This window comes from Stenella coeruleoalba (genome assembly GCF_951394435.1).
Source record: "Stenella coeruleoalba genome assembly, contig: scaffold_104, whole genome shotgun sequence".
Classification (NCBI taxonomy): domain Eukaryota; kingdom Metazoa; phylum Chordata; class Mammalia; order Artiodactyla; family Delphinidae; genus Stenella; species Stenella coeruleoalba.
In genome coordinates this window covers 1,134,584-1,161,204 of record NW_027646183.1, presented here as the reverse complement: position 1 = coordinate 1,161,204, position 26,621 = coordinate 1,134,584, and the positions used below count along the sequence as shown (strand labels likewise).

At 57.7% G+C, this 26,621-nt stretch overlaps 1 long non-coding RNA gene across 1 annotated transcript in view; it reads left to right on the top strand.

Annotated features, from left to right (window-relative positions):
• Positions 1–26,621, top strand: part of LOC307181275 — a 159,126-nt gene that overhangs the window by 3,514 nt on the left and 128,991 nt on the right. Inside the window, exon 2 of the long non-coding RNA XR_013826307.1 lies at positions 597–678. This is a non-coding gene — a long non-coding RNA (uncharacterized lncRNA). The remainder of the gene's footprint in view (positions 1–596; positions 679–26,621) is intronic.

The window sequence follows — 26,621 nt, the reverse complement described above, 5'->3', positions numbered from 1 at the left end:
TAGCACGCAGTACTACTTCAAAGGGTCTGCATTTGCTCACCGAACCTCACCAATCCTCACAGCCCCAAGTGTCCAGCCTTATGCCTCACTCAGCTGTGGGTGTAGATGTGGTAAATCCAGGTTTCATCACAAGCCTGAACGAGTTATTTAAGAATTTCTCTCTCTTTCACTGTCTTTGTGTTTTGATTTTGAAATTTATTTTTATAATGGGGTTTAGCTGATTTGCACTGCTGTGTTTATGCCGCTCGATGCACACTTGATTCTCTTACGGAGACATATAAATACATAGGTTTTAAGATTCTTACTACTCAGATATATTCCTCTGCGGTGAATAGGGGGTGTTGAGTCCACTTCGTTGAACAAGGAGTATATCTTGTCTATTACTGGCTTATGGAACGGTATCTGTGCTCATTTCAATCTCTGGATTTATGCAGCACCCCAACTCACCTTTCCCCTTAAGCAAGCATAAGTTGGTTTTCTAAATGTGAGACTCTGTTCTGTTTTGTAATTCAGTTCATGTGTAGCCAAGTTTACATTCCCTCTATAAGTGTTATCTTATGACTAGTTTCTTTTTCTGTGTGACTTATTTCACTCAGAATCATCGAACCTAAATCCACTCATTATGCTGCTACGGGCCTGATGACATTGATTTCATTGCGGAGTGATATTCCATTGTATGTAAGTACCACAACTTCTTTATCCATTTTTCTCTTTCTGGGATATTTAAGTTGTTCCGTTGTCGAGGTTCTTGTAAACACAGCAGCCCTAAACTTTGGGGTGGCTGTGTCTTTTTTATTTTAATTTCCCTAAGCTATAGGACCATAAGTGGAAGTGCCCGAGTCTCTGTAGCTTTGTTTTTTAGATGTTTCAGGAAACACCATACACTTCTCCAGAGTGGCTGTTGGCCATTTACATCCCGCCCATCAGCATAACAAGGCTCCCAGTTCTCCATGGCCTGTCCTGCCTTTCTGGATTTTACACTTTTTTCAGATGGCCCATTTAACCGGTGGGAAGTGAGACTTCATTGTAGTGCGGATTTCCATTGCACGCTTCCTTGGTTGGCAAAAATGGCCGTATGCGTTTTTTCCTGGATATATTCAGGAAAAAACGCATATGCATTTTTTGGCCAAGTGCATCATTGTCGAAGTTCTGCCGCTTTTCATGTGCTTTAAATGCAATTCCAATCTACCTCCTGAAATCTGTTTCCTGCAATTGTGCCTTGCTTTCAAGTCCTCTTCACAGCCTTACCTCAATATATTTTTGGACGATAGTTGTCCTTTATAACTCTGCAAGTTTGTGAATTGCAGTGACCCTGAGCTCCTTTTTCCAACTCGCTTTTTTGTGAGCTGGACGCAAAACGGCAGGATTGCTTCAGGCCCTAATCTGGTTCCAGCGTGGCACGCTGAGCCTTCGGTTAATTCTTCTTCTTGGTGGGAAATTAGAGTGAAATGTGCCCGTCCAAACAACTACAGCTAGTCTCTCATTGGTTCTCCCTATTCCCGTTCATCCTCCGCAGAAATTGCAGAGTGTGCCAAACAGGAGGTTACAAGCACTGACTCTCCAAGTGGGGAGATTGTTACTAAAGCGTCTGGAATGGCGAACCCGAGTACCAGAGGACGAATAATGAGATGCGTTTTAGAAACCTTGCCCGATCACACTGTGGACCATCCTCTGGGTTTCCCACGCATGTTTTAGGTGTAGGAAGAATCCCTTAAACCTGGAGAGTTGGGACCCATGGAATGGGTAGCACGCAGTACTACTTCAAAGAGCCTGCATTTGCTCACCGAATCTCACCAATTCTCTCAGCCCCAAGTGTCCAGCCTTATGTCTCACCCAGCTGTGGGTGTAGATGTGGTAAATCCAGGTTTCATCACAAGCCTGAACGAATTATTTAAGAATTTCTCTCTCTTTCACTGTCTTTCTGTTTTGTTTTTGAAGTTTATTTTTATAATGGGGTTGAGCTAATTTTCACTGCTGTGTTTATGCGTCTGTACACACACTTGATTCTCTTACGGAGACATATAAATACATAGATTTTAAGATTCTTACTAGTCAGATATATTCCTCTGCGGTGAATAGGGGGTGTTGAGTCCACTTCGCTGAGCAAGGAGTAGGTCTTGTCTATTACATATTTGGCTTATGGAACGGTATCTGTGCTCATTTCAATCTCTGGATTTATGCAGCACCCCAACTCACCTTTCCCCTTAAGCAAACATGTTTGTTTTCTAAATGTGAGACTCTGTTCTGTTTTGTAATTCAGTTCATGTGTAGCCAAGTTTACATTCCCTCTATAAGTGATATCTTATGATAAGTTTCTTTATCTGTGTGACTTATTTCCTTAGAATCATCGTACCTAAATTCACTCATTATGCTCCTACGGGCCTGAGGATATTGATTTCATTGCTGAGTGATATTTCATTGTACATAAGTACCACAACTTCTTTATCCCTTTTCCTCTTTCTGGGATATTTAAATTGTACCATAGTTGAGGTTCTTGTAAACACAGCAGCCCTAAACTTTGGGGTGGCTGTGTCTTGTTGATTTTAATTTTCCTAAGCTATAGGACCATAAGTGGAAGCAACCTAGGCTCTGTAGCTTTGTTTTTTAGAGGTTTCAGGAAACACCATACACTTCTCCAGAGTGGCTGTTGGCAATTTACATCCCGCCCATCAGCATAACAAGGCTCCCAGTTCTCCATGGCCTATCCTGCCTTTCTGGTTTTTACACTTTTTTCAGATGGCCCTTTTGACCGGTGGGAAGTGAGACTTCATTGTAGTGCAGATCTCCGTTGCAGGCTTGCTTATTTGGACAAAAAGAGCATATGTGTTTTTTCCTGCATGTATTCAGGAAAAAAACGCATACGCCCTTTTTGGCCAAGTGCATCATTGTCAAAGTTCTGCCGCTTTTCATATGCTTTAAATGCAGTTTCCATCTACCTCCTGAAATATATTTCCTGCAATTGTGCCATGCTTTCAAGTCCTCTTCGCAGCCTTACCTCAATATATTTTTGGACGATAGCTGTCATTTATAACTCTGCAGGTTTATGAATTACAGTGCCCCTGAGGTCCTTTCTTCAACTCGCTTTCTTGTGCGCTGGCCGCAGAACTGCAGGATTGCTTCAGGCCCTAATCTTGTTTCATCACGGCACGCTGAGCCTTTTGTTAATTCCTCTTCCTGGTGGGAAATTAGAGTGAAATGTGACCGTCCAAACACCTACAGCTAGTCTCTCATTGGTTCTCCCGATTCCCGTTCAACCTCCGCAGAAATTGCTAACTGTGCCAAACAGGAGTTTTAAGGCACTGACTCTCCACGTGGGGAGATGTTTAGTAAAGCGTCTGGAATGGCGAACCCGTGTACCAGGGGACAAAAAATGAGATGGGTTTTAGAAACGTTGCCCGATCACATGGTGTACAATCCTCTGGGTTTCCCATGCATGTTTTAGCTGTAGGAAGAATCCCTTAAACCAGGAGAGTTGGGACCCAGGGAATGGGTAGCATACAGTATTACTTCAAAGGGTCTGCATTTGCTCACCGAACCTCACCAATCCTCTCAGCCCCAAATGTCCTGCCTTATGTCTCACCCAGCTGTGGGTGTAGATGTGGTAAATCCAAGTTTCATCACAAGCCCTGAACGAATTATTTAAGAACTTTCTCTCCTTCACTGTCTTTGTTTTTGAAATTTATTTTAATAATGGGGTTTAGTTGATTTTTCACGGCTGTGTATACTGCTCTACACACACTTGATTCTCTTACAGAGACATATAGATACATATGTTTTAATATTCTTATTGTCAGATATATTCCTCTGCGGTGAATAGGTGGTGTTGAGTCTAATTCGTTGAGCAAGGAGTATATCTTGTCTATTATATATTTGGCTTATGGAATAGTATCTGTGCTCATTTCAATCTCTGGTTTTACGCAGCACCCCAACTCACCATTCCCCTTAAGAAAGCATAAGTTTGTTTTCTAAATGTGAGACTCTGTTCTGTTTTGTAATTCAGTTCATGTGTAGCCAAGTTTACATTCCCTCTATAAGTGATATCTTATGATAAGTTTCTTTTTCTGTGTGACTTATTTCCTTTGAATCATCGTACCTAAATCCATTCATTATGCTTGTACGGGCCTGACGACATTGATTTCATTATTGAGTGATATTCCATTGTACGTAAGTACGAAAACTTCTTTATCCATTTCTCTCTGTCAAGGATATTTAATTTGTACCGTAGTCGAGGCTCTTGTAAACAGAGCAGCCCTAAACTTTGCGGTGGTTGTTTCTTGTTATTTTAATTTTCCTGAGCTATAGTGCAATAAGTGGGTTTAGGGTAGGGTTAAGGTTAGCATTAGGGAACGGGTATGGTTTAGGATGCGACAATGGTTTAGGGTGAGCGAAAGTGTTAGGGTACAGGTCAGTGTTAGTGTACCGTTTAGGATTAGGGTAAGTGTTAGGGTAATGCTTCGGGTTAGGGTTACAGTTAGGGAACGGGGACGGTTTAGGGTACAGGTTAGGGTACGACAACAGTTTATGGATAGCGTACATGTAGGGTAAGATTTAGTGTTAGCGTACGGGTAAGGATTAGGGGACGGGTGAGGGTCAGGCTTCGGGGAAGGGTTAGGGTTAGGGTTCGGGCTAGGGTTAGGGTTAGGGGACGGGGACGGTTTAGGGTCCAGGTGAGGGTACGGCAACGCTTTAGGGGGAGCGTGCGTGTGAGGGCGCGGGTTAGTGTTAGCGTACGGGTTAGGATTAGGGGACGGGTGAGGGTCAGGCTTCGGGGAAGGGTTAGGGTTAGGGTTTGGGCTAGGGTTAGGGTTAGGGGACGGGGACGGTTTAGGGTCCAGGTGAGGGTACGGCAACGCTTTAGGGGGAGCGTGCGTGTGAGGGCGCGGGTTAGTGTTAGCGTACGGGTTAGGATTAGGGGACGGGTGAGGATCAGGCTTCGGGGAAGGGTTAGGGTTAGGGTTCGGGCTAGGGTTAGGGTTAGGGGACGGGGACGGTTTAGGGTCCAGGTGAGGGTACGGCAACGCTTTAGGGGGAGGGTGCGTGTGAGGGCGCGGGTTAGTGTTAGCGTACGGGTTAGGATTAGGGGACGGGTGAGGGTCAGGCTTCAGGGAAGGGTTAGGGTTAGGGTTCGGGCTAGGGTTAGGGGACGGGGACGGTTTAGGGTCCAGGTGAGGGTACGGCAACGCTTTAGGGGGAGCGTGCGTGTGAGGGCGCGGGTTAGTGTTAGCGTACGGGTTAGGATTAGGGGACGGGTGAGGGTCAGGCTTCGGGGAAGGGTTAGGGTTAGGGTTCGGGCTAGGGTTAGGGTTAGGGGCCGGGGACGGTTTAGGGTCCAGGTGAGGGTACGGCAACGCTTTAGGGGGAGCGTGCGTGTGAGGGCACGGGTTAGTGTTAGCGTACGGGTTAGGATTAGGGGACAGGTGAGGGTCAGGCTTCGGGGAAGGGTTAGGGTTAGGGTTCGGGCTAGGGTTAGGGTTAGGGGACGGGGACGGTTTAGGGTCCAGGTGAGGGTACGGCAACGCTTTAGGGGGAGCGTGCGTGTGAGGGCACGGGTTAGTGTTAGCGTACGGGTTAGGATTAGGGGACGGGTGAGGGTCAGGCTTCGGGGAAGGGTTAGGGTTAGGGTTCGGGCTAGGGTTACGGTTAGGAGACGGGGACGGTTTAGGGTCCAGGTGAGGGTACGGCAACGCTTTAGGGGGAGCATGCGTGTGAGGGCGCGGGTTAGTGTTAGCGTACGGGTTAGGATTAGGGGACGGGTGAGGGTCAGGCTTCGGGGAAGGATTAGGGTTAGGTTTCGGGCTAGGGTTAGGGGACGGGGACGGTTTAGGGTCCAGGTGAGGGTACGGCAACGCTTTAGGGGGAGCGTGCGTGTGAGGGCGCGGGTTAGTGTTAGCGTACGGGTTAGGATTAGGGGACGGGTGAGGGTCAGGCTTCGGGGAAGGGTTAGGGTTAGGGTTCGGGCTAGGGTTAGGGTTAGGGGACGGGGACGGTTTAGGGTCCAGGTGAGGGTACGGCAACGCTTTAGGGGGAGCATGCGTGTGAGGGCGCGGGTTAGTGTTAGCGTACGGGTTAGGATTAGGGTACAGGTGAGGGTCAGGCTTCGGGGAAGGGTTAGGGTTAGGGTTCGGGCTAGGGTTAGGGTTAGGGGACGGGGACGATTTAGGGTCCAGGTGAGGTTACGGCAACGCTTTAGGGGGAGCGTGCGTGTGAGGGCGCGGGTTAGTGTTAGCGTACGGGTTAGGATTAGGGGACGGGTGAGGGTCAGGCTTCGGGGAACGGTTAGGGTTAGGGTTCGGGCTAGGGTTAGGGTTAGGGGACTGGGACGGTTTAGGGTCCAGGTGAGGGTACGGCAACGCTTTAGGGGGAGCGTGCGTGTGAGGGCGCGGGTTAGTGTTAGCGTACGGGTTAGGATTAGAGGACGGGTGAGGGTCAGGCTTCGGGGAAGTGTTAGTGTTAGAGTTCGGGCTAGGGTTAGGGTTAGGGGACGGGGACGGTTTCGGGTCCAGGTGAGGGTACGGCAACGCTTTAGGGGGAGCGTACGTGTGAGGGCGCGGGTTAGTGTTAGCGTACGGGTTAGGATTAGGGGACGGATGAGGGTCAGGCTTCGGGGAATGGTTAGGGTTAGGGTTCAGGCTAGGGTTAGGGTTAGGGGATGGGGAAGGTTTAGGGTCCAGGTGGGGGAACGGCAACGCTTTAGGGGGAGCGTGCATGTGAGGGCGCGGATTAGTGTTAGCGTATGGCTTAGGATTAGGGGACGGGTGAGGGTCAGGCTTCGGGGAAGGTTTAGGGTCAGGGTTCGGGCTAGGGTTAGGGTTAGGAGACGGGGACGGTTTCGGGTCCAGGTGAGGGTACGGCAACGCTTTAGGGGGAGCGTGCGTGTGAGGGCGCGGGTTAGTGTTAGCGTACGGGTTAGGATTAGGGGACGGGTGAGGGTCAGGCTTCTGGGAAGGGTTAGGGTTAGGGTTCGGGCTAGGGTTAGGGTTAGGGAACGGGGACGGTTTAGGGTCCAGGTGAGGGTACGGCAACGCTTTAGGGGGAGCGTACGTGTGAGGGCGCGGGTTAGTGTTAGCGTACGGGTTAGGATTAGGGGACGGGTGAGGGTCAGGCTTCGGGGAAGGGTTAGGATTAGGGTTCGGTCTAGGGTTAGGGTTAGGGGACGGGGACGGTTTCGGGTCCAGGTGAGGGTACGGCAACGCTTTAGGGGGAGCGTGCGTGTGAGGGCGCGGGTTAGTGTTAGCGTACGGGTTAGGATTAGTGGACGGGTGAGGGTCCGGCTTCGGGGAAGGGTTAGGGTTAGGGTTCGGGCTAGGGTTAGGGTTAGGGGACGGGGACAGTTTAGGGTCCAGGTGAGGGTACGGCAACACTTTAGGGGGAGCGTGCGTGTGAGGGCGCGGGTTAGTGTTAGCGTACGGGTTAGGATTAGGGGACGGTTGAGGGTCAGGCTTCGGGGATGGGTTAGGGTTAGGGTTCGGGCTAGGGTTAGGGTTAGGGGACAGGGACGGTTTAGGGTCCAGGTGAGGGTACGGCAACGCTTTAGGGGGAGCATGCGTGTGAGGGCGCGGGTTAGTGTTAGCGTACGGGTTAAGATTGGGGACGGGTGAGGGTCAGGCTTCGGGGAAGGGTTAGGGTTAGGGTTCGGGCTAGGGTTAGGGTTAGGGGACGGGGACGGTTTCGGGTCCAGGTGAGGGTACGGCAACGCTTTAGGGGGAGCGTGCGTGTGAGGGCGTGGGTTAGTGTTAGCGTACGGCTTAGGATTAGGGGACGGGTGAGGGTCAGGCTTCGGGGAAGGTTTAGGGTTAGGGTTCGGGCTACGGTTAGGGTTAGGGGACGGGGAAGGTTTAGGGTCCAGGTGAGGGTACGGCAACGCTTTAGGGGGAGCGTGCGTGTGAGGGCGCGGGTTAGTGTTAGCGTACGGGTTAGGATTAGGGGACGGGTGAGGGTCAGGCTTCGGGGAAGGGTTAGGTTTAGGGTTCGGGCTAGGGTTAGGGTTAGGGGACGGGGACGGTTTAGGGTCCAGGTGAGGGTACGGCAACGCTTTAGGGGGAGCGTGCGTGTGAGGGCCCGGGTTAGTGTTAGCGTACGGGTTAGGATTAGGGGATGGGTGAGGGTCAGGCTTCGGGGAAGGGTTAGGGTTAGGGTTCGGGCTAGGGTTAGGGTTAGGGGACGGGGACGGTTTAGGGTCCAGGTGAGGGTACGGCAACGCTTTAGGGGGAGCGTGCGTGTGAGGGCGCGGGTTAGTGTTAGCGTACGGGTTAGAATTAGGGGACGGGTGAGGGTCAGGCTTCGGGGAAGGGTTAGGGTTAGGGTTCGGGCTAGGGTTAGGGTTAGGGGACGGGGACGGTTTAGGGTTCAGGTGAGGGTACGGCAACGCTTTAGGGGGAGCGTGCATGTGAGGGCGCGGGTTAGTGTTAGCGTACGGCTTAGGATTAGGGGACGGGTGAGGGTCAGGCTTCGGGGAAGGGTTAGGGTTAGGGTTCGGGCTACGGTTAGGGTTAGGGGACGGGGACGGTTTAGGGTCCAGGTGAGGGTACGACAACACTTTAGGGGGAGCGTGCGTGTGAGGGCACGGGTTAGTGTTAGCGTACGGGTTAGGATTAGGGGACGGGTGAGGGTCAGGCTTCGGGGAAGGGTTAGGGTTAGGGTTCGGGCTAGGGTTAGGGTTAGGGGACGGGGACGGTTTAGGGTCCAGGTGAGGGTACGGCAACGCTTTAGGGGGAGCGTGCGTGTGAGGGCGCGGGTTAGTGTTAGCGTACGGGTTAGGATTAGGGGACGGGTGAGGGTCAGGCTTCGGGGAAGGGTTAGGGTTAGGGTTCGGGCTAGGGTTAGGGTTAGGGGACGGGGACGGTTTCGGGTCCAGGTGAGGGTACGGCAACGCTTTAGGGGGAGCGTGCGTGTGAGGGCACGCGTTAGTGTTAGCGTACGGGTTAGGATTAGGGGACGGGTGAGGGTCAGGCTTCGGGGAAGGGTTAGGGTTAGGGTTCGGGCTAGGGTTAGGGTTAGGGGACGGGGACGGTTTAGGGTCCAGGAGAGGGTACGGCAACGCTTTAGGGGGAGCGTGCGTGTGAGGGCGCGCGTTAGTGTTAGCGTACGGCTTAGGATTAGGGGACGGGTGAGGGTCAGGCTTCGGGGAAGGGTTAGGGTTAGGGTTCGGGCTAGGGTTACGGTTAGGGGACGGGGACGGTTTAGGGTCCAAGTGAGGGTACGGCAACGCTTTAGGGGGAGCGTGCGTGTGAGGGCGCGCGTTAGTGTTAGCGTGCGCCTTAAGATTAGGGGACGGGTGAGGGTCAGGCTTCGGGGAAGGGTTAGGGTTAGGGTTCGGGCTAGGGTTAGGGTTAGGGGACGGGGACGGTTTAGGGTCCAGGTGAGTGTACGGCAACGCTTTAGGGGGAGCGTGCGTGTGAGGGCGTGGGTTAGTGTTAGCGTACGGCTTAGGATTAGGGGACGGGTGAGGGTCAGGCTTCGGGGAAGGGTTAGGGTTAGGGTTTGGGCTAGGGTTAGGGTTAGGGGACGGGGACGGTTTAGGGTCCAGGTGAGGGTACGGCAACGCTTTAGGGGGAGCGTGCGTGTGAGGGTGCGGGTTAGTGTTAGCGTACGGGTTAGGATTAGGGGACGGGTGAGGGTCAGGCTTCGGGGAAGGGTTAGGGTTAGGGTTCGGGCTAGGGTTAGGGTTAGGGGATGGGGACGGTTTAGGGTCCAGGTGAGGGTACGGCAACGCTTTAGGGGGAGCGTGCGTGTGAGGGCGCGTGTTAGTGTTAGCGTACGGGTTAGGATTAGGGGACGGGTGAGGGTCAGGCTTCGGGGAAGGGTTAGGGTTAGGGTTCGGGCTAGGGTTAGGGTTAGGGGACGGGGACGGTTTAGGGTCCAGGTGAGGGTACGGCAACGCTTTAGGGGGAGCGTGCGTGTGAGGGCGCGGGTTAGTGTTAGCGTACGGGTTAGGATTAGGGGACGGGTGAGGATCAGGCTTCGGGGAAGGGTTAGGGTTAGGGTTCGGGCTAGGGTTAGGGTTAGGGGATGGGGAAGGTTTAGGGTCCAGGTGAGGGTACGGCAACGCTTTAGGGGGAGCGTGCGTGTGAGGGCGCGGGTTAGTGTTAGCGTGCGGCTTAGGATTAGGGGAAGGGTGAGGGTCAGGCTTCGGGGAAGGGTTAGGGTTAGGGTTCGGGCTAGGGTTAGGGTTAGGGGACGGCGACGGTTTAGGGTCCAGGTGAGGGTACGGCAACGCTTTAGGGGGAGCGTGCGTGTGAGGGCGCGGGTTAGTGTTAGCGTACGGGTTAGGATTAGGGGACGGGTGAGGTTCAGGCTTCGGGGAAGGGTTAGGGTTAGGGTTCGGGCTAGGGTTAGGGTTAGGGGACGGGGACGGTTTAGGGTCCAGGTGAGGGTACGGCAACGCTTTAGGGGGAGCGTGCGTGTGAGGGCGCGGGTTAGTGTTAGCGTACGGGTTAGGATTAGGGGACGGGTGAGGTTCAGGCTTCGGGGAAGGGTTAGGGTTAGGGTTCGGGCTAGGGTTAGGGTTAGGGGACGGGGACGGTTTAGGGTCCAGGTGAGGGTACGGCAACGCTTTAGGGGGAGCGTGCGTGTGAGGGCGCGGGTTAGTGTTAGCGTACGGGTTAGGATTAGGGGACGGGTGAGGGTCAGGCTTCGGGGAAGGGTTAGGGTTAGGGTTCGGGCTAGGGTTAGGGTTAGGGGACGGGGACGGTTTAGGATCCAGGTGAGGGTACGGCAACGCTTTAGGGGGAGCGTGCGTGTGAGGGCGCGGGTTAGTGTTAGCGTACGGGTTAGGATTAGGGGACGGGTGAGGGTCAGGCTTCGGGGAAGGGTTAGGGTTAGGGTTCGGGCTAGGGTTAGGGTTAGGGGACGGGGACGGTTTCGGGTCCAGGTGAGGGTACGGCAACGTTTTAGGGGGAGCGTGCGTGTGAGGGCGCGGGTTAATAATAGCGTACGGGTTAGGATTAGGGGACGGGTGAGGGTCAGGCTTCGGGGAAGGGTTAGGGTTAGGGTTCGGGCTAGGGTTAGGGTTAGGGGACGGGGACGGTTTAGGGTCCAGGTGAGGGTACGGCAACGCTTTAGGGGGAGCGTGCGTGTGAGGGCGCGGGTTAGTGTTAGCGTACGGGTTAGGATTAGGGGACGGGTGAGGGTCAGGCTTCGGGGAAGGGTTAGGGTTAGGGTTCGGGCTAGGGTTAGGGTTAGGGGACGGGGACGGTTTAGGGTCCAGGTGAGGGTACGGCAACGTTTTAGGGGGAGCGTGCATGTGAGGGCGCGGGTTAGTGTTAGCGTACGGGCTAGGATTAGGGGACGGGTGAGGGTCAGGCTTCGGGGAAGGGTTAGGGTTAGGGTTCGGGCTAGGGTTAGGGTTAGGGGACGGGGACGGTTTAGGGTCCAGGTGAGGGTACGGCAACGCTTTAGGGGGAGCGTGCGTGTGAGGGCGCGTGTTAGTGTTAGCGTACGGGTTAGGATTAGGGGACGGGTGAGGGTCAGGCTTCGGGGAAGGGTTAGGGTTAGGGTTCGGGCTAGGGTTAGGGTTAGGGTACGGGGACGGTTTAGGGTACAGGTGAGGGTACGGCAACGCTTTAGGGGGAGCGTGCGTGTGAGGGCGCGGGTTAGTGTTAGCGTACGGGTTAGGATTAGGGGACGGGTGAGGGTCAGGCTTCGGGGAAGTGTTAGGGTTAGGGTTCGGGCTAGGGTTAGGGTTAGGGTACGGGGACGGTTTAGGGTCCAAGTGAGGGTACGGCAACGCTTTAGGGGGAGCGTGCGTGTGAGGGCGTGCGTTAGTGTTAGAGTACGGGTTAGGATTAGGGGACGGGTGAGGGTCAGGCTTCTGGGAAGGGTTAGGGTTAGGGTTCGGGCTAGGGTTAGGGTTAGGGGACGGGGACGGTTTAGGGTCCAGGTGAGGGTACGGCAACGCTTTAGGGGGAGAGTGCATGTGAGGGCGCGGGTTAGTGTTAGCGTACGGGTTAGGATTAGGGGACGGGTGAGGGTCAGGCTTCGGGGAAGGGTTAGGGTTAGGGTTCGGGCTAGGGTTAGGGTTAGGGGACGGGGACGGTTTAGGGTCCAAGTGAGGGTACGGCAACGCTTTAGGGGGAGCGTGCGTGTGAGGGCGCGGGTTAGTGTTAGCGTGCGGCTTAGGATTAGGGGACGGGTGAGGGTCAGGCTTCGGGGAAGGGTTAGGGTTAGGGTTCGGGCTAGGGTTAGGGTTAGGGGACGGGGACGGTTTAGGGTCCAGGTGAGGGTACGGCAACGCTTTAGGGGGAGCGTGCGTGTGAGGGCGCGGGTTAGTGTTAGCGTACGGCTTAGGATTAGGGGACGGGTGAGGGTCAGGCTTCGGGGAAGGGTTAGGGTTAGGGTTCGGGCTAGGGTTAGGGTTAGGGGACGGGGACGGTTTAGGGTCCAGGTGAGGGTACGGCAACGCTTTAGGGGGAGCGTGCGTGTGAGGGCGCGCGTTAATGTTAGCGTATGGCTTAGGATTAGGGGACGGGTGAGGGTCAGGCTTCTGGGAAGGGTTAGGGTCAGGGTTCGGGCTAGGGTTAGGGTTAGGGGACGGGGACGGTTTAGGGTCCAGGTGAGGGTACGGCAACGCTTTAGGGGGAGCGTGCGTGTGAGGGCGCGGGTTAGTGTTAGCGTCCGGGTTAGGATTAGGGGACGGGTGAGGGTCAGGCTTCTGGGAAGGGTTAGGGTTAGGGTTCGGGCTAGGGTGAGGGTTAGGGGACGGGGACGGTTTAGGGTCCAGGTGAGGGTACGGCAACGCTTTAGGGGGAGCGTGCATGTGAGGGCGCGGGTTAGTGTTAGCGTACGGGTTAGGATTAGGGGACGGGTGAGGGTCAGGCTTCGGGGAAGGGTTAGGGTTAGGGTTCGGGCTAGGGTTAGGGTTAGGGGACGGGGACGGTTTAGGGTCCAGGTGAGGGTACGGCAACGCTTTAGGGGGAGCGTGCGTGTGAGGGCGCGGGTTAGTGTTAGCGTACGGGTTAGAATTAGGGGACGGGTGAGGGTCAGGCTTCGGGGAAGGGTTAGGGTTAGGGTTCGGGCTAGGGTTAAGGTTAGGGGACGGTTACGGTTTAGGGTTCAGGTGAGGGTACGGCAACGCTTTAGGGGGAGCGTGCGTGTGAGGGCGCGGGTTAGTGTTAGCGTACGGCTTAGGATTAGGGGACGGGTGAGGGTCAGGCTTCGGGGAAGGGTTAGGGTTAGGGTTCGGGCTACGGTTAGGGTTAGGGGACGGGGACGGTTTAGGGTCCAGGTGAGGGTACGGCAACACTTTAGGGGGAGCGTGCGTGTGAGGGCACGGGTTAGTGTTAGCGTACGGGTTAGGATTAGGGGACGGGTGAGGGTCAGGCTTCGGGGAAGGGTTAGGGTTAGGGTTCGGGCTAGGGTTAGGGTTAGGGGACGGGGACGGTTTAGGGTCCAGGTGAGGGTATGGCAACGCTTTAGGGGGAGCGTGCGTGTGAGGGCGCGGGTTAGTGTTAGCGTACGGGTTAGGATTAGGGGACGGGTGAGGGTCAGGCTTCGGGGAAGGGTTAGGGTTAGGGTTCGGGCTAGGGTTAGGGTTAGGGGACGGGGACGGTTTCGGGTCCAGGTGAGGGTACGGCAACGCTTTAGGGGGAGCGTGCGTGTGAGGGCACGCGTTAGTGTTAGCGTACGGGTTAGGATTAGGGGACGGGTGAGGGTCAGGCTTCGGGGAAGGGTTAGGGTTAGGGTTCGGGCTAGGGTTAGGGTTAGGGGACGGGGACGGTTTAGGGTCCAGGAGAGGGTACGGCAACGCTTTAGGGGGAGCGTGCGTGTGAGGGCGCGCGTTAGTGTTACCGTACGGCTTAGGATTAGGGAACGGGTGAGGGTCAGGCTTCGGGGAAGGGTTAGGGTTAGGGTTCGGGCTAGGGTTACGGTTAGGGGACGGGGACGGTTTAGGGTCCAAGGGAGGGTACGGCAACGCTTTAGGGGGAGCGTGCGTGTGAGGGCGCGCATTAGTGTTAGCGTGCGGCTTAGGATTAGGGGAAGGGTGAGGGTCAGGCTTCGGGGAAGGGTTAGGGTTAGGGTTCGGGCTAGGGTTAGGGTTAGGGGACGGGGACGGTTTAGGGTCCAGGTGAGTGTACGGCAACGCTTTAGGGGGAGCGTGCGTGTGAGGGCGCGGGTTATTGTTAGCGTACGGCTTAGGATTAGGGGACGGGTGAGGGTCAGGCTTCGGGGAAGGGTTAGGGTTAGGGTTCGGGCTAGGGTTAGGGTTAGGGGACGGGGACGGTTTAGGGTCCAGGAGAGGGTACGGCAACGCTTTAGGGGGAGCGTGCGTGTGAGGGTGCGCGTTAGTGTTACCGTACGGCTTAGGATTAGGGAACGGGTGAGGGTCAGGCTTCGGGGAAGGGTTAGGGTTAGGGTTCGGGCTAGGGTTACGGTTAGGGGACGGGGACGGTTTAGGGTCCAAGGGAGGGTACGGCAACGCTTTAGGGGGAGCGTGCGTGTGAGGGCGCGCATTAGTGTTAGCGTGCGGCTTAGGATTAGGGGAAGGGTGAGGGTCAGGCTTCGGGGAAGGGTTAGGGTTAGGGTTCGGGCTAGGGTTAGGGTTAGGGGACGGGGACGGTTTAGGGTCCAGGTGAGTGTACGGCAACGCTTTAGGGGGAGCGTGCGTGTGAGGGCGCGGGTTATTGTTAGCGTACGGCTTAGGATTAGGGGACGGGTGAGGGTCAGGCTTCGGGGAAGGGTAAGGGTTAGGGTTTGGGCTAGGGTTAGGGTTAGGGGACGGGGACGGTTTAGGGTCCAGGTGAGGGTACGGCAACGCTTTAGGGGGAGCGTGCGTGTGAGGGCGCGGGTTAGTGTTAGCGTACGGGTTAGGATTAGGGGACGGGTGAGGGTCAGGCTTCGGGGAAGGGTTAGGGTTAGGGTTCGGGCTAGGGTTAGGGTTAGGGGACGGCGACGGTTTAGGGTCCAGGTGAGGGTACGGCAACGCTTTAGGGGGAGCATGCGTGTGAGGGCGCGGGTTAGTGTTAGCGTACGGGTTAGGATTAGGGTACAGGTGAGGGTCAGGCTTCGGGGAAGGGTTAGGGTTAGGGTTCGGGCTAGGGTTAGGGTTAGGGGACGGGGACGATTTAGGGTCCAGGTGAGGTTACGGTAACGCTTTAGGGGGAGCGTGCGTGTGAGGGCGCGGGTTAGTGTTAGCGTACGGGTTAGGATTAGGGGACGGGTGAGGGTCAGGCTTCGGGGAACGGTTAGGGTTAGGGTTCGGGCTAGGGTTAGGGTTAGGGGACTGGGACGGTTTAGGGTCCAGGTGAGGGTACGGCAACGCTTTAGGGGGAGCGTGCGTGTGAGGGCGCGGGTTAGTGTTAGCGTACGGGTTAGGATTAGGGGACGGGTGAGGGTCAGGCTTCGGGGAAGTGTTAGTGTTAGAGTTCGGGCTAGGGTTAGGGTTAGGGGACGGGGACGGTTTCGGGTCCAGGTGAGGGTACGGCAACGCTTTAGGGGGAGCGTACGTGTGAGGGCGCGGGTTAGTGTTAGCGTACGGGTTAGGATTAGGGGACGGATGAGGGTCAGGCTTCGGGGAATGGTTAGGGTTAGGGTTCGGGCTAGGGTTAGGGTTAGGGGATGGGGAAGGTTTAGGGTCCAGGTGGGGGAACGGCAACGCTTTAGGGGGAGCGTGCATGTGAGGGCGCGGGTTAGTGTTAGCGTATGGCTTAGGATTAGGGGACGGGTGAGGGTCAGGCTTCGGGGAAGGGTTAGGGTCAGGGTTCGGGCTAGGGTTAGGGTTAGGGGACGGGGACGGTTTCGGGTCCAGGTGAGGGTACGGCAACGCTTTAGGGGGAGCGTGCGTGTGAGGGCGCGGGTTAGTGTTAGCGTACGGGTTAGGATTAGGGGACGGGTGAGGGTCAGGCTTCTGGGAAGGGTTAGGGTTAGGGTTCGGGCTAGGGTTAGGGTTAGGGAACGGGGACGGTTTAGGGTCCAGGTGAGGGTACGGCAACGCTTTAGGGGGAGCGTACGTGTGAGGGCGCGGGTTAGTGTTAGCGTACGGGTTAGGATTAGGGGACGGGTGAGGGTCAGGCTTCGGGGAAGGGTTAGGATTAGGGTTCGGTCTAGGGTTAGGGTTAGGGGACGGGGACGGTTTCGGGTCCAGGTGAGGGTACGGCAACGCTTTAGGGGGAGCGTGCGTGTGAGGGCGCGGGTTAGGGTTAGCGTACGGGTTAGGATTAGTGGACGGGTGAGGGTCCGGCTTCGGGGAAGGGTTAGGGTTAGGGTTCGGGCTAGGGTTAGGGTTAGGGGACGGGGACAGTTTAGGGTCCAGGTGAGGGTACGGCAACACTTTAGGGGGAGCGTGCGTGTGAGGGCGCGGGTTAGTGTTAGCGTACGGGTTAGGATTAGGGGACGGTTGAGGGTCAGGCTTCGGGGATGGGTTAGGGTTAGGGTTCGGGCTAGGGTTAGGGTTAGGGGACAGGGACGGTTTAGGGTCCAGGTGAGGGTACGGCAACGCTTTAGGGGGAGCATGCGTGTGAGGGCGCGGGTTAGTGTTAGCGTACGGGTTAAGATTAGGGGACGGGTGAGGGTCAGGCTTCGGGGAAGGGTTAGGGTTAGGGTTCGGGCTAGGGTTAGGGTTAGGGGACGGGGACGGTTTCGGGTCCAGGTGAGGGTACGGCAACGCTTTAGGGGGAGCGTGCGTGTGAGGGCGTGGGGTAGTGTTAGCGTACGGCTTAGGATTAGGGGACGGGTGAGGGTCAGGCTTCGGGGAAGGTTTAGGGTTAGGGTTCGGGCTACGGTTAGGGTTAGGGGACGGGGAAGGTTTAGGGTCCAGGTGAGGGTACGGCAACGCTTTATGGGGAGCGTGCGTGTGAGGGCGCGGGTTAGTGTTAGCGTACGGGTTAGGATTAGGGGACGGGTGAGGGTCAGGCTTCGGGGAAGGGTTAGGTTTAGGGTTCGGGCTAGGGTTAGGGTTAGGGGACGGGGACGGTTTAGGGTCCAGGTGAGGGTACGGCAACGCTTTAGGGGGAGCGTGCGTGTGAGGGCCCGGGTTAGTGTTAGCGTACGGGTTAGGATTAGGGGATGGGTGAGGGTCAGGCTTCGGGGAAGGGTTAGGGTTAGGGTTCGGGCTAGGGTTAGGGTTAGGGGACGGGGACGGTTTAGGGTCCAGGTGAGGGTACGGCAACGCTTTAGGGGGAGCGTGCGTGTGAGGGCGCGGGTTAGTGTTAGCGTACGGGTTAGAATTAGGGGACGGGTGAGGGTCAGGCTTCGGGGAAGGGTTAGGGTTAGGGTTCGGGCTAGGGTTAGGGTTAGGGGACGGGGACGGTTTAGGGTTCAGGTGAGGGTACGGCAACGCTTTAGGGGGAGCGTGCATGTGAGGGCGCGGGTTAGTGTTAGCGTACGGCTTAGGATTAGGGGACGGGTGAGGGTCAGGCTTCGGGGAAGGGTTAGGGTTAGGGTTCGGGCTACGGTTAGGGTTAGGGGACGGGGACGGTTTAGGGTCCAGGTGAGGGTACGACAACACTTTAGGGGGAGCGTGCGTGTGAGGACACGGGTTAGTGTTAGCGTACGGGTTAGGATTAGGGGACGGGTGAGGGTCAGGCTTCGGGGAAGGGTTAGGGTTAGGGTTCGGGCTAGGGTTAGGGTTAGGGGACGGGGACGGTTTAGGGTCCAGGTGAGGGTACGGCAACGCTTTAGGGGGAGCGTGCGTGTGAGGGCGCGGGTTAGTGTTAGCGTACGGGTTAGGATTAGGGGACGGGTGAGGGTCAGGCTTCGGGGAAGGGTTAGGGTTAGGGTTCGGGCTAGGGTTAGGGTTAGGGGACGGGGACGGTTTCGGGTCCAGGTGAGGGTACGGCAACGCTTTAGGGGGAGCGTGCGTGTGAGGGCACGCGTTAGTGTTAGCGTACGGGTTAGGATTAGGGGACGGGTGAGGGTCAGGCTTCGGGGAAGGGTTAGGGTTAGGGTTCGGGCTAGGGTTAGGGTTAGGGGACGGGGACGGTTTAGGGTCCAGGAGAGGGTACGGCAACGCTTTAGGGGGAGCGTGCGTGTGAGGGCGCGCGTTAGTGTTAGCGTACGGCTTAGGATTAGGGGACGGGTGAGGGTCAGGCTTCGGGGAAGGGTTAGGGTTAGGGTTCGGGCTAGGGTTACGGTTAGGGGACGGGGACGGTTTAGGGTCCAAGTGAGGGTACGGCAACGCTTTAGGGGGAGCGTGCGTGTGAGGGCGCGCGTTAGTGTTAGCGTGCGCCTTAAGATTAGGGGACGGGTGAGGGTCAGGCTTCGGGGAAGGGTTAGGGTTAGGGTTCGGGCTAGGGTTAGGGTTAGGGGACGGGGACGGTTTAGGGTCCAGGTGAGTGTACGGCAACGCTTTAGGGGGAGCGTGCGTGTGAGGGCGTGGGTTAGTGTTAGCGTACGGCTTAGGATTAGGGGACGGGTGAGGGTCAGGCTTCGGGGAAGGGTTAGGGTTAGGGTTTGGGCTAGGGTTAGGGTTAGGGGACGGGGACGGTTTAGGGTCCAGGTGAGGGTACGGCAACGCTTTAGGGGGAGCGTGCGTGTGAGGGTGCGGGTTAGTGTTAGCGTACGGGTTAGGATTAGGGGACGGGTGAGGGTCAGGCTTCGGGGAAGGGTTAGGGTTAGGGTTCGGGCTAGGGTTAGGGTTAGGGGATGGGGACGGTTTAGGGTCCAGGTGAGGGTACGGCAACGCTTTAGGGGGAGCGTGCGTGTGAGGGCGCGTGTTAGTGTTAGCGTACGGGTTAGGATTAGGGGACGGGTGAGGGTCAGGCTTCGGGGAAGGGTTAGGGTTAGGGTTCGGGCTAGGGTTAGGGTTAGGGGGCGGGGACGGTTTAGGGTCCAGGTGAGGGTACGGCAACGCTTTAGGGGGAGCGTGCGTGTGAGGGCGCGGGTTAGTGTTAGCGTACGGGTTAGGATTAGGGGACGGGTGAGGATCAGGCTTCGGGGAAGGGTTAGGGTTAGGGTTCGGGCTAGGGTTAGGGTTAGGGGATGGGGAAGGTTTAGGGTCCAGGTGAGGGTACGGCAATGCTTTAGGGGGAGCGTGCGTGTGAGGGCGCGGGTTAGTGTTAGCGTGCGGCTTAGGATTAGGGGAAGGGTGAGGGTCAGGCTTCGGGGAAGGGTTAGGGTTAGGGTTCGGGCTAGGGTTAGGGTTAGGGGACGGCGACGGTTTAGGGTCCAGGTGAGGGTACGGCAACGCTTTAGGGGGAGCGTGCGTGTGAGGGCGCGGGTTAGTGTTAGCGTACGGGTTAGGATTAGGGGACGGGTGAGGTTCAGGCTTCGGGGAAGGGTTAGGGTTAGGGTTCGGGCTAGGGTTAGGGTTAGGGGACGGGGACGGTTTAGGGTCCAGGTGAGGGTACGGCAACGCTTTAGGGGGAGCGTGCGTGTGAGGGCGCGGGTTAGTGTTAGCGTACGGGTTAGGATTAGGGGACGGGTGAGGTTCAGGCTTCGGGGAAGGGTTAGGGTTAGGGTTCGGGCTAGGGTTAAGGTTAGGGGACGGTTACGGTTTAGGGTTCAGGTGAGGGTACGGCAACGCTTTAGGGGGAGCGTGCATGTGAGGGCGCGGGTTAGTGTTAGCGTACGGCTTAGGATTAGGGGACGGGTGAGGGTCAGGCTTCGGGGAAGGGTTAGGGTTAGGGTTCGGGCTAGGGTTAGGGTTAGGGGATGGGGAAGGTTTAGGGTCCAGGTGAGGGTACGGCAACGCTTTAGGGGGAGCGTGCGTGTGAGGGCGCGTGTTAGTGTTAGCTTGCGGCTTAGGATTAGGGGACGGGTGAGGGTCAGGCTTCGGGGAAGGGTTAGGGTTAGGGTTCGGGCTAGGGTTAGGGTTAGGGGACGGGGACGGTTTAGGGTCCAGGTGAGTGTACGGCAACGCTTTAGGGGGAGCGTGCGTGTGAGGGCGTGGGTTAGTGTTAGCGTACGGCTTAGGATTAGGGGACGGGTGAGGGTCAGGCTTCGGGGAAGGGTTAGGGTTAGGGTTTGGGCTAGGGTTAGGGTTAGGGGACGGGGACGGTTTAGGGTCCAGGTGAGGGTACGGCAACGCTTTAGGGGGAGCGTGCGTGTGAGGGTGCGGGTTAGTGTTAGCGTACGGGTTAGGATTAGGGGACGGGTGAGGGTCAGGCTTCGGGGAAGGGTTAGGGTTAGGGTTCGGGCTAGGGTTAGGGTTAGGGGATGGGGACGGTTTAGGGTCCAGGTGAGGGTACGGCAACGCTTTAGGGGGAGCGTGCGTGTGAGGGCGCGTGTTAGTGTTAGCGTACGGGTTAGGATTAGGGGACGGGTGAGGGTCAGGCTTCGGGGAAGGGTTAGGGTTAGGGTTCGGGCTAGGGTTAGGGTTAGGGGACGGGGACGGTTTAGGGTCCAGGTGAGGGTATGGCAACGCTTTAGGGGGAGCGTGCGTGTGAGGGCGCGGGTTAGTGTTAGCGTACGGGTTAGGATTAGGGGACGGGTGAGGATCAGGCTTCGGGGAAGGGTTAGGGTTAGGGTTCGGGCTAGGGTTAGGGTTAGGGGATGGGGAAGGTTTAGGGTCCAGGTGAGGGTACGGCAATGCTTTAGGGGGAGCGTGCGTGTGAGGGCGCGGGTTAGTGTTAGCGTGCGGCTTAGGATTAGGGGAAGGGTGAGGGTCAGGCTTCGGGGAAGGGTTAGGGTTAGGGTTCGGGCTAGGGTTAGGGTTAGGGGACGGCGACGGTTTAGGGTCCAGGTGAGGGTACGGCAACGCTTTAGGGGGAGCGTGCGTGTGAGGGCGCGGGTTAGTGTTAGCGTACGGGTTAGGATTAGGGGACGGGTGAGGTTCAGGCTTCGCGGAAGGGTTAGGGTTAGGGTTCGGGCTAGGGTTAGGGTTAGGGGACGGGGACGGTTTAGGGTCCAGGTGAGGGTACGGCAACGCTTTAGGGGGAGCGTGCGTGTGAGGGCGCGGGTTAGTGTTAGCGTACGGGTTAGGATTAGGGGACGGGTGAGGTTCAGGCTTCGGCGAAGGGTTAGGGTTAGGGTTCGGGCTAGGGTTAAGGTTAGGGGACGGTTACGGTTTAGGGTTCAGGTGAGGGTACGGCAACGCTTTAGGGGGAGCGTGCATGTGAGGGCGCGGGTTAGTGTTAGCGTACGGCTTAGGATTAGGGGACGGGTGAGGGTCAGGCTTCGGGGAAGGGTTAGGGTTAGGGTTCGGGCTAGGGTTAGGGTTAGGGGATGGGGAAGGTTTAGGGTCCAGGTGAGGGTACGGCAACGCTTTAGGGGGAGCGTGCGTGTGAGGGCGCGTGTTAGTGTTAGCTTGCGGCTTAGGATTAGGGGACGGGTGAGGGTCAGGCTTCGGGGAAGGGTTAGGGTTAGGGTTCGGGCTAGGGTTAGGGTTAGGGGACGGCGACGGTTTAGGGTCCAGGTGAGGGTACGGCAACGCTTTAGGGGGAGCGTGCGTGTGAGGGCGTGGGTTAGTGTTAGCGTACGGGTTAGGATTAGGGGACGGGTGAGGTTCAGGCTTCGGGGAAGGGTTAGGGTTAGGGTTCGGGCTAGGGTTAGGGTTAGGGGACGGGGACGGTTTAAAGTCCAGGTGAGGGTACGGCAACGCTTTAGGGGGAGCGTGCGTGTGAGGGCGCGGGTTAGTGTTAGCGTACGGGTTAGGATTAGGGGACGGGTGAGGTTCAGGCTTCGGGGAAGGGTTAGGGTTAGGGTTCGGGCTAGGGTTAGGGTTAGGGGACGGGGACGGTTTAGGGTCCAGGTGAGGGTACGGCAACGCTTTAGGGGGAGCGTGCGTGTGAGGGCGCGGGTTAGTGTTAGCGTACGGGTTAGGATTAGGGGACGGGTGAGGGTCAGGCTTCGGGGAAGGGTTAGGGTTAGGGTTCGGGCTAGGGTTAGGGTTAGGGGACGGGGACGGTTTAGGGTCCAGGTGAGGGTACGGCAACGCTTTAGGGGGAGCGTGCGTGTGAGGGCGCGGGTTAGTGTTAGCGTACGGGTTAGGATTAGGGGACGGGTGAGGGTCAGGCTTCGGGGAAGGGTTAGGGTTAGGGTTCGGGCTAGGGTTAGGGTTAGGGGACGGGGACGGTTTCGGGTCCAGGTGAGGGTACGGCAACGTTTTAGGGGGAGCGTGCGTGTGAGGGCGCGGGTTAATGATAGCGTACGGGTTAGGATTAGGGGACGGGTGAGGGTCAGGCTTCGGGGAAGGGTTAGGGTTAGGGTTCGGGCTAGGGTTAGGGTTAGGGGACGGGGACGGTTTAGGGTCCAGGTGAGGGTACGGCAACGCTTTAGGGGGAGCGTGCGTGTGAGGGTGCGGGTTAGTGTTAGCGTACGGGTTAGGATTAGGGGACGGGTGAGGGTCAGGCTTCTGGGAAGGGTTAGGGTTAGGGTTCGGGCTAGGGTTAGGGTTAGGGGACGGGGACGGTTTAGGGTCCAGGTGAGGGTACGGCAACGTTTTAGGGGGAGCGTGCATGTGAGGGCGCGGGTTAGTGTTAGCGTACGGGCTAGGATTAGGGGACGGGTGAGGGTCAGGCTTCGGGGAAGGGTTAGGGTTAGGGTTCGGGCTAGGGTTAGGGTTAGGGGACGGGGACGGTTTAGGGTCCAGGTGAGGGTACGGCAACGCTTTAGGGGGAGCGTGCGTGTGAGGGCGCGTGTTAGTGTTAGCGTACGGGTTAGGATTAGGGGACGGGTGAGGGTCAGGCTTCGGGGAAGGGTTAGGGTTAGGGTTCGGGCTAGGGTTAGGGTTAGGGTACGGGGACGGTTTAGGGTACAGGTGAGGGTACGGCAACGCTTTAGGGGGAGCGTGCGTGTGAGGGCGCGGGTTAGTGTTAGCGTACGGGTTAGGATTAGGGGACGGGTGAGGGTCAGGCTTCGGGGAAGGGTTAGGGTTAGGGTTCGGGCTAGGGTTAGGGTTAGGGGACGGGGACGGTTTAGGGTCCAAGTGAGGGTACGGCAACGCTTTAGGGGGAGCGTGCGTGTGAGGGCGTGCGTTAGTGTTAGAGTACGGGTTAGGATTAGGGGACGGGTGAGGGTCAGGCTTCTGGGAAGGGTTAGGGTTAGGGTTCGGGCTAGGGTTAGGGTTAGGGGACGGGGACGGTTTAGGGTCCAGGTGAGGGTACGGCAACGCTTTAGGGGGAGAGTGCATGTGAGGGCGCGGGTTAGTGTTAGCGTACGGGTTAGGATTAGGGGACGGGTGAGGGTCAGGCTTCGGGGAAGGGTTAGGGTTAGGGTTCGGGCTAGGGTTAGGGTTAGGGGACGGGGACGGTTTAGGGTCCAAGTGAGGGTACGGCAACGCTTTAGGGGGAGCGTGCGTGTGAGGGCGCGGGTTAGTGTTAGCGTGCGGCTTAGGATTAGGGGACGGGTGAGGGTCAGGCTTCGGGGAAGGGTTAGGGTTAGGGTTCGGGCTAGGGTTAGGGTTAGGGGACGGGGACGGTTTAGGGTCCAGGTGAGGGTACGGCAACGCTTTAGGGGGAGCGTGCGTGTGAGGGCGCGCGTTAATGTTAGCGTATGGCTTAGGATTAGGGGACGGGTGAGGGTCAGGCTTCTGGGAAGGGTTAGGGTCAGGGTTCGGGCTAGGGTTAGGGTTAGGGGACGGGGACGGTTTAGGGTCCAGGTGAGGGTACGGCAACGCTTTAGGGGGAGCGTGCGTGTGAGGGCGCGGGTTAGTGTTAGCGTCCGGGTTAGGATTAGGGGACGGGTGAGGGTCAGGCTTCTGGGAAGGGTTAGGGTTAGGGTTCGGGCTAGGGTGAGGGTTAGGGGACGGGGACGGTTTAGGGTCCAGGTGAGGGTACGGCAACGCTTTAGGGGGAGCGTGCATGTGAGGGCGCGGGTTAGTGTTAGCGTACGGGTTAGGATTAGGGGACGGGTGAGGGTCAGGCTTCGGGGAAGGGTTAGGGTTAGGGTTCGGGCTAGGGTTAGGGTTAGGGGACGGGGACCGTTTAGGGTCCAGGTGAGGGTACGGCAACGCTTTAGGGGGAGCGTGCGTGTGAGGGCGCGGGTTAGTGTTAGCGTACGGGTTAGAATTAGGGGACGGGTGAGGGTCAGGCTTCGGGGAAGGGTTAGGGTTAGGGTTCGGGCTAGGGTTAAGGTTAGGGGACGGTTACGGTTTAGGGTTCAGGTGAGGGTACGGCAACGCTTTAGGGGGAGCGTGCGTGTGAGGGCGCGGGTTAGTGTTAGCGTACGGCTTAGGATTAGGGGACGGGTGAGGGTCAGGCTTCGGGGAAGGGTTAGGGTTAGGGTTCGGGCTACGGTTAGGGTTAGGGGACGGGGACGGTTTAGGGTCCAGGTGAGGGTACGGCAACACTTTAGGGGGAGCGTGCGTGTGAGGGCACGGGTTAGTGTTAGCGTACGGGTTAGGATTAGGGGACGGGTGAGGGTCAGGCTTCGGGGAAGGTTTAGGGTTAGGGTTCGGGCTAGGGTTAGGGTTAGGGGACGGGGACGGTTTAGGGTCCAGGTGAGGGTATGGCAACGCTTTAGGGGGAGCGTGCGTGTGAGGGCGCGGGTTAGTGTTAGCGTACGGGTTAGGATTAGGGGACGGGTGAGGGTCAGGCTTCGGGGAAGGGTTAGGGTTAGGGTTCGGGCTAGGGTTAGGGTTAGGGGACGGGGACGGTTTCGGGTCCAGGTGAGGGTACGGCAACGCTTTAGGGGGAGCGTGCGTGTGAGGGCACGCGTTAGTGTTAGCGTACGGGTTAGGATTAGGGGACGGGTGAGGGTCAGGCTTCGGGGAAGGGTTAGGGTTAGGGTTCGGGCTAGGGTTAGGGTTAGGGGACGGGGACGGTTTAGGGTCCAGGAGAGGGTACGGCAACGCTTTAGGGGGAGCGTGCGTGTGAGGGCGCGCGTTAGTGTTACCGTACGGCTTAGGATTAGGGAACGGGTGAGGGTCAGGCTTCGGGGAAGGGTTAGGGTTAGGGTTCGGGCTAGGGTTACGGTTAGGGGACGGGGACGGTTTAGGGTCCAAGGGAGGGTACGGCAACGCTTTAGGGGGAACGTGCGTGTGAGGGCGCGCATTAGTGTTAGCGTGCGGCTTAGGATTAGGGGAAGGGTGAGGGTCAGGCTTCGGGGAAGGGTTAGGGTTAGGGTTCGGGCTAGGGTTAGGGTTAGGGGACGGGGACGGTTTAGGGTCCAGGTGAGTGTACGGCAACGCTTTAGGGGGAGCGTGCGTGTGAGGGCGCGGGTTATTGTTAGCGTACGGCTTAGGATTAGGGGACGGGTGAGGGTCAGGCTTCGGGGAAGGGTCAGGGTTAGGGTTCGGGCTAGGGTTAGGGTTAGGGGACGGGGACGGTTTAGGGTCCAGGAGAGGGTACGGCAACGCTTTAGGGGGAGCGTGCGTGTGAGGGTGCGCGTTAGTGTTACCGTACGGCTTAGGATTAGGGAACGGGTGAGGGTCAGGCTTCGGGGAAGGGTTAGGGTTAGGGTTCGGGCTAGGGTTACGGTTAGGGGACGGGGACGGTTTAGGGTCCAAGGGAGGGTACGGCAACGCTTTAGGGGGAGCGTGCGTGTGAGGGCGCGCATTAGTGTTAGCGTGCGGCTTAGGATTAGGGGAAGGGTGAGGGTCAGGCTTCGGGGAAGGGTTAGGGTTAGGGTTCGGGCTAGGGTTAGGGTTAGGGGACGGGGACGGTTTAGGGTCCAGGTGAGTGTACGGCAACGCTTTAGGGGGAGCGTGCGTGTGAGGGCGCGGGTTATTGTTAGCGTACGGCTTAGGATTAGGGGACGGGTGAGGGTCAGGCTTCGGGGAAGGGTAAGGGTTAGGGTTTGGGCTAGGGTTAGGGTTAGGGGACGGGGACGGTTTAGGGTCCAGGTGAGGGTACGGCAACGCTTTAGGGGGAGCGTGCGTGTGAGGGCGCGGGTTAGTGTTAGCGTACGGGTTAGGATTAGGGGACGAGTGAGGGTCAGGCTTCGGGGAAGGGTTAGGGTTAGGGTTCGGGCTAGGGTTAGGGTTAGGGGACGGGGACGGTTTAGGGTCCAGGTGAGGGTACGGCAACGCTTTAGGGGGAGCGTGCGTGTGAGGGCGCGGGTTAGTGTTAGCGTACGGGTTAGGATTAGGGGACGGGTGAGGTTCAGGCTTCGGGGAAGGGTTAGGGTTAGGGTTCGGGCTAGGGTTAGGGTTAGGGGACGGGGACGGTTTAGGGTCCAGGTGAGGGTACGGCAACGCTTTAGGGGGAGCGTGCGTGTGAGGGCGCGGGTTAGTGTTAGCGTACGGGTTAGGATTAGGGGACGGGTGAGGGTCAGGCTTCGGGGAAGTGTTAGGGTTAGGGTTCGGGCTAGGGTTAGGGTTAGGGGACGGGGACGGTTTAGGGTCCAGGTGAGGGTACGGCAACGCTTTAGGGGGAGCGTGCGTGTGAGGGCGCGGGTTAGTGTTAGCGTACGGGTTAGGATTAGGGGACGGGTGAGGGTCAGGCTTCGGGGAAGGGTTAGGGTTAGGGTTCGGGCTAGGGTTAGGGTTAGGGGACGGGGACGGTTTCGGGTCCAGGTGAGGGTACGGCAACGTTATAGGGGGAGCGTGCGTGTGAGGGTGCGGGTTAATGATAGCGTACGGGTTAGGATTAGGGGACGGGTGAGGGTCAGGCTTCGGGGAAGGGTTAGGGTTAGGGTTCGGGCTAGGGTTAGGGTTAGGGGACGGGGACGGTTTAGGGTCCAAGTGAGGGTACGGCAACGCTTTAGGGGGAGCGTGCGTGTGAGGGCGCGGGTTAGTGTTAGCGTGCGGCTTAGGATTAGGGGACGGGTGAGGGTCAGGCTTCGGGGAAGGGTTAGGGTTAGGGTTCGGG